The sequence below is a fragment of the Molossus molossus genome, unplaced genomic scaffold (assembly GCF_014108415.1).
Source record: "Molossus molossus isolate mMolMol1 unplaced genomic scaffold, mMolMol1.p scaffold_m16_p_5, whole genome shotgun sequence".
In the NCBI taxonomy this organism is placed as follows: domain Eukaryota; kingdom Metazoa; phylum Chordata; class Mammalia; order Chiroptera; family Molossidae; genus Molossus; species Molossus molossus.
In genome coordinates, this window is record NW_023425388.1 from 98,728,781 (window position 1) to 98,740,248 (window position 11,468).

Sequence of the window (11,468 nt, forward strand, 5' to 3'; positions counted from 1 at the left end):
ACCTTGTTCATGCATTGGAAGAATTAACATCATTGAAATGTCCATACCACCCAAAGCAATCTATAGATTCAATGCAATCTCGTTCAAAATACCAATGACATATTTCACAGAACTAGAACAAATATTTCAAAAGTTCACATGGAACCAAAAAAGTCCGCAAATAGCCACACCAATTTTGAAAAAGAAGAACAAAGTAGGTGGGATCACAATACCAGATATCAGGTTATACTACAAAGCGACTGTAATCAGAAGAGCCTAGTACTGGCACAAGAACAGGCATATAGACCAGTGGAACAGAACAGAGAACCCAGAAATGGACCCAAGGCAATATGCTCAATTAATATTTGACAAAGGTGGCAAGAGCATACAGTGGAGTAAAGACAGCCTCTTTAATAAATGGTGTTGGGAAAATTGGACAGTTACATGCAAAAAAATTAAACTAGACCCTCAACTTACAGCATACACAAAAATAAACTCAAAATGGATAAAAGACTTAAAGTGACTCATGAATTCATAAAAATTCTACAAGAAAATGTAGGCAGCAAAGTTTCGGACATCATACAGAGCAGAATTTTCACTGATACATTACCTATGGCAACAGAAACAAAGAAAAAAATGAACACATGGGACTACATCAAACTAAAAAGCTTCTGCACAGCAAAAGAAACAATAATCAAAATGGAAAGGCAACCCACTGTATGAGAGAATATCATTGCCAATGATGTATCAGATAAGGGGTTAACTTCCAATATATATAGGGTGCTCAAACAACTCAACAAAAGAAAGACAAAGAATTCAATTAAAAAATGGGTAGAGGAGCTGAATAGTCACCTCTTCAAACAGGACATACAAATGGCCAGGAGACATATGAAGAAATGCTCAACATCACTGATCATCAGAGAGATGCAAATTAAAACAACAATGAGGTTTCACCTCATACCTGTCAGAATGGCCGCCATCAACAAATCATCAAACAAGTGTTGGCGAGGGTGTGGAGAAAAGGGGACTCTAGTACACTGCTGGTGGGAATACAGACTGGTGCAGCCACTATAGAAAACAATATGGTGTTACCTTAAAAAGTTAAAAATTGAACTTCCATTTGACCCAGTGATCCTGCTTCTAGGAATATACCCTAAGAAGCCTGAAACACCAATCAGGATATGCCATGTTCATAGCAGCACTATTTACAATAGCTAAGATCTGTAAACAGCCCATAGCAGCACTATTTACAATAGCTAAGATCTATTAACAGCCCATTAGATGAATGGATAAAAAAGCAGTGGTACATATACACAATGGAGTACTATACAGCTGTAAGAAAGAAAAATCTCTTATCCTTTGAGATGACATGGAGGGACCTGAAAAGTATTGTCCTAAGCAAAATAAACCAGCAGACAAAGACAAATATCACATAATTTCACTTATTTATGGAATATAATGAACATAACAGTCTGCGGAATAGGGTAGAGTCAGAGACGTGGAAGTAGGGCACAGACTGACATCCCTCAGAAGAGGGGTGGCGGGGTGGGAAGAGATAAACCACATAACTTATATGCATGTCTGCATAACCAATGGACATGAACAACAAAGCTGGGGTCGGGGTGGGGGGGATGGGGAGGAGGGTGTCAATGGGGTAAAAAAGGAGAAACATCTGTAACAACACAAAAAAATAATAATAATAATTAAAAAAAAAGAAGAATAAAAACAGAAAAAAAAAGTTTATTTTTTACTTGTTTTTATGTTTCACCTTGGAGTGAGGAACATACTTCACATGAACTAACATGCGCAGTCAAGCTACAGTACAATGAGTGATGTGAGAATGGGAGGGCATGTGTTGGAGAGGTGTTTGGATAGCAGAGGCAGATAATGTAGTATTTTTTTTAAAACAGAATTGAAAGAAATTGGGCCCTTTTCTCTGTAATACAGAAAGCTGGTTAATTTTATAGGGTATCATGAGCTGATTTGTTTTAAAATGATGACTCTATAAACATGGAGAATAGTCTGTCTGAAGCAAAGACGTAAGTAGGAAGATCATTTAGGAATCAATTCCAATCTTCCAAGTAAGGAATTATCATGGCTTGATCCCAGATGGTAATGTGGAATAGTAAGAATTATATATTTTTCTTTCAGATTGCTTTTTATTTTTTTTATTTTTGAAAGTATTACAAATGTTCCCTCTTTTTCCCTATTGAACCCCTCTTTCCCACTCCCACCCCTCTCCTGCCTTCCCCAGTTTAATGTTCATGTCCATTGGTTGTGCATATGCATAGAAGTTCTTTGATTTATCTCCCCCCACACCCCCACATTCATCTGAGGTTTGTCAGTTTGTTTCCTACTTCCATAGTTCTATGATTCTGGATCTCTTTCGGTCGAAAGCTTATTTTGTCATTATGTTCCGCAAATAACTGAGGTAATGTGATACTTGTCTTTCTTTGACTGGCTTATTTCACTTAGCATAATATTCTCTAGATCCCTCCATGTCATTTCAAAGGGTAAAAGATCTCTCTTCCTTGCCGCTGCATAGTATTCTATTGTGTAAATATACCACAGCTTTTTTATTCATTCATTTATTGATGGACACTTGGGCTGTTCCCAGATCTTAGCTATGAACATAAGAGTGTATACATTTTTCTTGATGGGTATTTCAGGCTTCTTAGGATATATTCCAAGAAGTGAGATCACTGAGTCAAAGAGCAATTCCATTTTAAATTTTTTGAGGAAACACCGTGTCGTTTTCCATAGTGGCTGCACCAGTCTGCATTCCCACCAGCAGTGTACTAGAGTCCCCTTTTCTCCACATCCTCGCAAGCACTTGTTTGATGATTTGTTGATGGCAGCCATTCTGACAGGTATGAAGAATTAGATTTCAAATATACTTTGAAGGTAGATCATATGGGAGTTCCTCATGACTTAGATATTGTACATGAAAGTAAAGAGCCAACATTACTCTAAGGTGTTCTATTTTAATGACTGTAGGCAAATTATTCTAAAAAAAATATTGGATATCAGGTCTCAAAGAGACTTTATATATTGCTGCCAGTCATGGGCAAATGACTGGTTTTTCTGCTTAAAATCTGGAGTTTATTATTAAGATATGCAATCTCAATCTAACTTTTTCAGCAAACTTGGTTCTGGCTTCTACCAGCAGTTGTGGTTCTCTCGCCAGCCAAGTTTAACATCATGTTTTACAGTCCACATCCACACCAGGCCTCAGCTCCTATTGCTCAATATTGCTACATTTATGTGCTTTAAGGGAGAGTACGCATTTCTGAGCTACCGTTTTTCTTTCCTTTCTTGTTTTCAAATGAGGTGGTGATTGCTAAATAAGAATTGTCTATATTTTACCTTATATAGTTCTAGACATAAAATACAATGATTCAATCAACTGTAAGATCTTACGATGACAATGTTTTTATTTTGTTTTATTTTTTCGATTACAATTTTTAACTCTGAAGAGCACTAATTATTTTTATGTTGCACTAAGGGAACTGAGGCTTTAAGACAACAACCAGAACCAGATATTTTTATTTTGTCTTGTTTTACTTAAAATATATTTTTATATTTTATAAATAATTTTTTTTTGTAATCCTCACTCGAGGACACTTTCCAATTGATTTTTCTTTTTTTTCAGATAGAGTGGGAGCAGGGGGAAGGGAGAGGAACATTGATGTGAGAGAGACACATCGATTGGTTGCCTCCTGCATGACCAAACCAGGACTGGTGATGGAACCACAACCAAGGTATGTGCCCTTGACCAGAATCAAATCCATGACTCTTTGGTCTGCAGGCTGACACTCTAACTGCTGAATTTTGTATGGCCGGGGCTATGCAAAATTTTTATTTATATTTTCATTATTATAATACAATCCCTTATAATATAATATACATATTTTATAATTAAACTTAATTGCCATATTTATACATGAATACATATCATTATGTAACTAGTATCTAAATATCAAATACTTAGGTTTCTTGGAATATTTTTTGTGCTAACAATTCTTTGATGCACATATTATAATGTACTATACTCCATGAGAGAAATGGTGGAAGAATATAGAATTAAATAAGATTATGCTTTTTCCCCCTGAGAACAATCATTATGGCATATCATCTCTAGAAGTAGTTTATCTCAGAAAGTACTGACAGAGGAGATGGGATGGAGAGACAGGAAAGAGTTCATGGAAAGGACTACAGTAAAAAGCTATCTTTGATAAAACTAAAGAGCTTCTGAGCCTTTACTACCATGTCCTATAGCCTGTGGCTGAAATAAAGACCCTGATGTGAAATCAGTTAGGAAAAGTCTATCTCAAATTACAGTCCATCACACTGAGCATGAGGCCAGGAGAGCTCTTTTTAGAATGGTACTATAACAACAGAAGCTGAGTGGAGGGAAGGTAAGGCCATGACATCTTGGTTCATTAAGGGGAAAGTCATTTGAATGCCTACTTATTTTACTTTCCTAACACATATACTTGCCTAGAGAGCCATAGTGTGTGGCATCTTATTGCAGATACTCTCAGAAGATATGCGTAATTATTCAACTATCTTAGGTGGAGTTTTTCAACTTTCAACTGAAATGAGGACTTGGTATACATATCTTTATTTGGGCGAACTATATAAATTAATATTTGTCAACAAAGCTGTTTCTTAGTAGATTTTGAAATACACTGGTCAGTTTGATGGTAAATGACTAAAATTTTTAAGTAGTTTTTTTTCTAGAGAAATGCATTAAAAAACAGGTCATCTCTCTTTAAACAAATATATTTTTATTAATTTTTAGAAGAAAGAAAAGGGAGAAAGAAACATCTATGAGAAAGAGAATCATGATCACTGCCTCCTGCAGGACCCCGCAACTGGGAATCCCACAATCCAGCATGTGATCCTACTGGGAATTGAACCAGTGACCTTTTGGTGCATGGGATGAAGCTCGGTCAACTGAATCATACTGATAAGGGTTGAACAAGTCATTTCAAAGTTGAGATTTGTTACCATTAACCAAACATAACATATGTTACATTTGTTACCAGCCGGACATTAACACTGCCAAACTAAAGTGATAAATCTTTAAATTCTGAAATTAAAACCCCCACGTGATACACTGAAAAAATAGTTAAAGTAACTTGTATTCCCTTCCACCAAAAGGTGGTAGTTATTTTTGTCCCATGGAATCTGGGCTGTCTTCGCGACTTGACTGGCCAATGACAAATTGCTGAAGTTTAATTTCAGAGTCCGGGACTTAGCCCTTGCATGCTTTCACTTGGGATGCTCTGGAAACCCTCCTTCCATTTAGCTGTGTGGAGACTTGGGATAATCTTCTGTAGTTTGGGAAACCACATGGCTAGAGGCCTCCCTTGCTACAGTTGCCTTATCTTTCACAGCTATCTCAGTCCTTTGAGGTAAGACTGTTGACATGTGATGAGATGATGTGAAAATAGCTGAGCCTGGCCCAGACCAGGATTGCCACATTTATGGCCCATAGAAGTATTATCTAAAAAAATCTAAGTCTTTGGGTGATTGGCTATGTAACAGTAAATCACTAACACACAGCAGAATCCAAATTTAAAGGGTTTCTAGTCTTATTCCACCCAGGATCCCTCCTTTAATACTTAGTGATCACCAAACTATGTTAAGGTCCAGTTGTATTTACTTTTAACTGGTGGATGGTGTTTGAACTCAAATATATTGCCCTGAAGGCAGAGATTATACAATCAAGTATGAAAATGCTCTTTGTTTGAAACAAATTCCCACATTACTGCTGAAGCCATGTTAGTAACAACAGAAAAAGTTGCAAAATTTAGAAGTATGCTGCTTTGGCTGTTTCATTTTTGGCCACTGCCACTACTATTAGTGCATGTTTGCTGTGACATTTTCTCAGGGAGTGAAAAACGTAAATTCTCATGTACAGTGACAGATGTCAACTAGACTTACTGTGGTTATCAATTCACAATATGTCAAATATTGAGTCATTATGTTGTATACCTGAAACTGATATAATGTATATTCATTACACCTCAATAAAAAAAAAAAAAAAAAAAAAAGCGTTCTTAAAAAGAAAGTTCTCTCAGGGGTATTTAAGTTCTAAGTTATACCACAGGAAAATTGGCTTGGCTTTCTGATTTATAGCAAATTGCCTTTACTTACAGTGCACATGTTTCTTCAGGAGAAAGGTTTTCTACAACCTCTACCTGTGGGATAATTTTAAATCCACTGGTTTCTTTCCTTCTGATATTCCTGGGAAAAGTCACTCTCAGGGTCTGGTTGACTTATCACATGGCATGTACAGGACCTTTCCAGTACAGGAAATATGTTTTGTTGTTTTTAAACCTGAGACAGCATCATGGTATTGGTCCTCTTTCTCTCTATATATATTGATTTCCAATCTCCTTCCCAGAAAGCTCTAAAAATATATTGTATATATTCAATATATATAATATATATTTCAGAACACTGTATTTGTTAGTATTATCCAGAGAAACAATCAATAAGGTTGTGTACCTATATATTTTATTGATTCTATTTTCCTGGAGAACTCTAGTAGTATGTGTATATACATAAACACATAATATGTATATTACATATACGTATTATATCTAGATATTTATATTTAGAGGAAGAGAGAGAGAGAGAGAGAGAGAGAGAGAGAGAGAGAGAGAGAAAGAGACAGACTTTTAAGCCAGGTATGTGTGCTCTGTGATAGAAGGTCTTGGTTTCTGTAGGATAATCATACCACCAATGTGAGAGGCAGTAAGAGGCAATTAGAACTAGCACAAGTTTCAGTTTATCCTGGAAGGAATTCATCTGTGATGGTATAGTATAATTCAGGCTTGCTCTGTGCTTCCTCATTTTACCTTTATCTTCTCTTCCCCACTGCCTGCCAAGTGGACATCTTACTCCAGCATCAAACATAAAGCATCAAACATCTGACACATAGCTCTTAATCAGCTCCCATGGCAGCATAAATCAAATCCACATACAAATATACATATATGTGTCTTAGTGACTCTGCTTCTGTGGTCAAACCCTTCCTTGTACAGGTGGTTTGTCATTTATTTTCAATTTGTTAGAAGACTTTTTATATTACAGATCAGTAGTTTTCAAACTTTAGCATGCATGGAAATGACCTAGAGGTGTTTAAACTCGGATTTCAGAACATGACCCCCAGAGCTGCTGATTCATAGACCTGAAGTCCCTCCTGAAAATTTTTATTTCTAGTTAATTCCCACATATGCTGATGCTGCTTGTCTGGGGACAACACTTAGAACAATGGTTTTACACATTAAATTTTAAGGTCATTTCAATTGTAATTTTATCTTTGAAATTTGTTTTCTGACATATTTTTAGGCAAATATTTTTAAATGTATGTCAATACTAAAATGCCTGGACCCATTCCTAATGTGTGTGTGTGTGTGTGTGTGTGTGTGTGTGTGTGTGTGTGTGTAGGCTTCCCACACTAACAAGCAATTCTCAGAACACTACCTGGGTGTTCTTCATTTCAACTCAGTTCCAAGACCATTTACCCTGAGATAACATCAGATTCCATAGTTTAAGAGTTCAGTCCTATAACACAGATTCCCACTCTGAATTCAGATGCCAGTGATTCTGAACAACTGGTTATTAATCTGAGCTCCCAGGATCTCCTTCTCAGGCTTGCTTAATTTGTTAGAGCAGCTCACAGAACATAGAAACATTTTACTTAATAGATTTCTGGCATATCGTCATTAAAAGTTATAACCCAGGAGCAGCCATATAAAAAATATGCATAGAGTAAGGCATGAAGAAAAGGCACAGAATGTTTATGCTTTCTCCAAGTGGGTCCCTCTCCTCAGTCTCCAGGTGTCCACCATCCCAGAGCTCTCCAAACCCTGTTTATCTGGGTTTTTATGAAGGCTTCAATACATGAAATTATGACCATTGTTTATTCATTCTCCCTCTCAGGAGGCCAGGGGGTGGGACTAAAAGTTCCAACCCTGTAATCATAGGGTGGACTCCTTTTTAGGTGCTTTCCAAAAGCCATCTCGTTAGCATAAAAAAAGCCTTTATCACTATCAACACTTGAAAAATTCCAAGAGTTTTGGGAGCTACGAGCCAGTATTTGTGGATAAAGACAAAATCTACATGAAAAAAATATTTTTGTCATCTGAATGACCAAATATGTGTATATAGATTTTTAAGTCACAAATCACAACTAATTTAAAAAATGCATTGCTCTTCTTTTTCAATTTTTATTTATATGTTTGTCCTACTCTTGGTTTTACATGTAATTTAATTTTCATCACATGTAAATTTTAATTATGACAATATATTATTTATTTACTTTTGTTTCCATGGTATATAATAACATAAAATAAAAATTAAGTCATACATATAAAGCACTTTGAAGTTTCTGGACTCTGGATTATTTGTTCTGTTCAACTGATATATTTGACAATTTTAAATCTATGTCTTGTTGACTTGATTATGGTGACTTAATCACGCACTCTGATATTTTTTTCAATTTTCACATATATATATTTTTTTAGCAATCAAGCATTTAATTTTATTTATTTATTTTGTTAGGTCTCAAGGACAGTTTGCATGTATTTGCTGATAACTCTGACTAAACATACTTCAAACATAGCAGAAGTTTAAAGAGTCTGTCAGGTGAAGTCATTTCTTAACAATAGCTAAAAGTGTTCCATGGACAGTAATGTGAGCATCATCTCAAGCTGACTCCCTGGCACTGGGCAAACAGCTGGTGGGTGGATCTGGTCCATTTGGCTTTGATGGGAGCCTCCGAGGAACTAATTCTCATACTTATGCTTGATGTGTTCCCACAGCTTCCCCTGGCCGATGTTTTCGTAGATTGCGACCGCATCTTGGTCGAAGGCGCGTTTAAAGAATAGGGCGCCCTCGGCGATGGTAAGAGCGAAGGTGGAGGTTCTGCGAAGAGCAGGGAGTACAACCTCGCAGTTATCATCGGAACCGCCATGTTTCTCCACTGCCAAGTCACGACACTCTTATTTTATTTTTTTAAAATGTATCTCTATTGTTAGAAGTATAACACATGTCCCTTCTTCTTTCCCCCATTGACACCCTCCTCCCTACTGCCCCCTAAACCCCTGCCTTTACCATACTGTTGTCTGTGTCCATTGGTTACGCATACATGCATATAAGTTCTTTGGTTTATCTCTTCCCACCTCCTACCTCTTTCCCTCTGAAGTTTGTCAGTTTGTTCTCTACTTCCATGTGCCTGGATCTGTTTTGTTTATCAGCATATGTTTTTCATTATATTCCAAAAATAAATTATATCATATGATACTTGTCATTCTCTGACTGGTTTATTCAGCTTAACATAATACTTTCCAGGTACCTCCGTGTCATCTCAAAGGGTAAGAGGTCTTTCTTTCTTACAGCTGCATAGTATTCCATTGTGTAAATGTAACACTGCTCTTTTATCTTCTTGTCTACTGGTGGACACTTGAACTGCTTCCAGATCTTAGATATTGTAAATAGCACTGCTATGAACATAGGGGTACATATATTCTTTCTGATTGATGTTTCAGGCTTCTTAGAATATATTCCCAGAAGTGGAATCACTGGGTCAAATGGTAGTTCCATTTTTAATTTTTTGAGGAAACACCATATTGTTTTCCATAGTGGCTGCACTAGTCTGCATTCCCACCAGCAGTGTGCTAGAGTCCCCTTTTCTCCACATCCTGGCCAGCAGTTGTTGTTTGATGATTTGTTGATGGCAGCCATTCTGGCAGGTGTGAGGTGATACCTCATAGTCATTTCAATTTGCATTTCTGATGATTAGTAATGTTGAACATTTTTTCATATGTCTCTTTGTCATTTGTATGTCCTATTTGGAGAAGTGTCTGTTCAGGTCTTCTGCCATTTTTAATTGGATTGTTTGTCTCATTATATGACACATGTTAGACATGTGGTTACATTGTAATAACAATTATAGAAGGAGGTAAGATTTTTAAAAGTAAATTTAACTTTAAAGTTAATTATACTTTTTCATCTATGAACAGATTAGTTTCCAAGTTTGTAAAATATATTTGAAACATGTCATAAAATTTTGTATTCTTTAATTAACATGTATTTCAAAATGCATGATTTTCAATGATCAAGCTTTTTTATAGATCACATGATTTGTGTCCATGATTTATGATTGTCCTTACAGTTGTTTTTTTTTTTTTTATCCTCACCCGAGGACATTTTTCCATTTTTTGTTCAGGTAGAGTGGGAGGGAGAGAGAGGAACAGAGAGAGAGAGAGAAACATCGATGTGAAAGGAACACATCGAGTGGCTGCCACCCACACAACCGGGGACAAACTGCAACCGAGGTACGCACCCCTAGCAGGAACCGAACCAGGGTCTCTCAGGACCTCAGGCCGACGCTCTAACCGCTGAACCAAACCGGCCTGGGCTGTCCTTATAGTTTTAAACACGATTCTTGCTATCCTAAGTTTACTAATGAGGCAACTGAGAATTTAGCAAATAAGTCATTTGTTAAGAATCACCAGCCAATCACAAGAACTGAATCATACCCAGACCTGAGCAACTAGTTAATTTTCTGTACTTAGTTTCCTTAGAACATTCATATTTTTACTTAGGATACTTCATTTATAATGTTTCCTATACTGTGTGTCTGACACTCCACATTTCACTGTTAGAGACTTGAGAAAGAATAGCATGCTCAGTAGTATGCATTCCTCAGTTTGTTTGAAATGGTAATCATTTTGTTGCATATATACTCAGTCATGATTAGGAAAAGTACAAGTTTACCTTTCTGAATATGATTATGTAAATTATGTCTGTACCAATGCTTTATAAACTTTACTATGTATATTCATCAACTAGGCTAGGGGCCAAACATTTTACGTTTCTAACTAATGCTGAAAATCTGGTCTATGAACAACACTTTGAGTATCAGAATCATAGGTTTTAATTTTCATAAGGACACAGTTATCAGGGTTTGTTTGTTTTATTCTGGGATGCATATTAGTGTTTGGCTTCTCTTGTTTTATTTTTTTGTGGGTTTTGATAGTTTATCAGTTACCTGGAGACTTTGGATATAATATAAAAAAAGGAATCAATAAATATAGGCTAAATAAATTATTTAGAAGAAGTACTTGAGATTAAAGTTAATAGGGATCAGAGATTGAAATGTATACATACAGTACTTTAGAAAACAAATTATTTATAATAAGCTATGCAGAATAGAGCTATTATCTTTTTCACTTTCTCCTTTGAAAATAGTTGATTGTGCCTTTAAAAGATTTTAAGATTTTTTCTTTAATTTTCTTAATGATCAAAGACCAGAGGTGAACAACATTTCAAGTAAATTTATTTTATTTGTTTATTTAATGTCAATGATTTCCAATATGACTGGACATGTTAGGAGAAAGTAATCCTAAAAAATGTTTAAGGAAATGCAAAGACACAGGAACAACAATAACAGAAAGAATAAAAAACAA

At 36.0% G+C, this 11,468-nt stretch overlaps 1 pseudogene; it reads right to left on the bottom strand.

The window, feature by feature from the left end:
• Positions 1-8,783: 8,783 nt before the first annotated feature.
• LOC118617903 lies at positions 8,784-8,971 on the bottom strand (annotated as a pseudogene).
• Between the last annotated feature and the right edge of the window lie 2,497 nt (positions 8,972-11,468).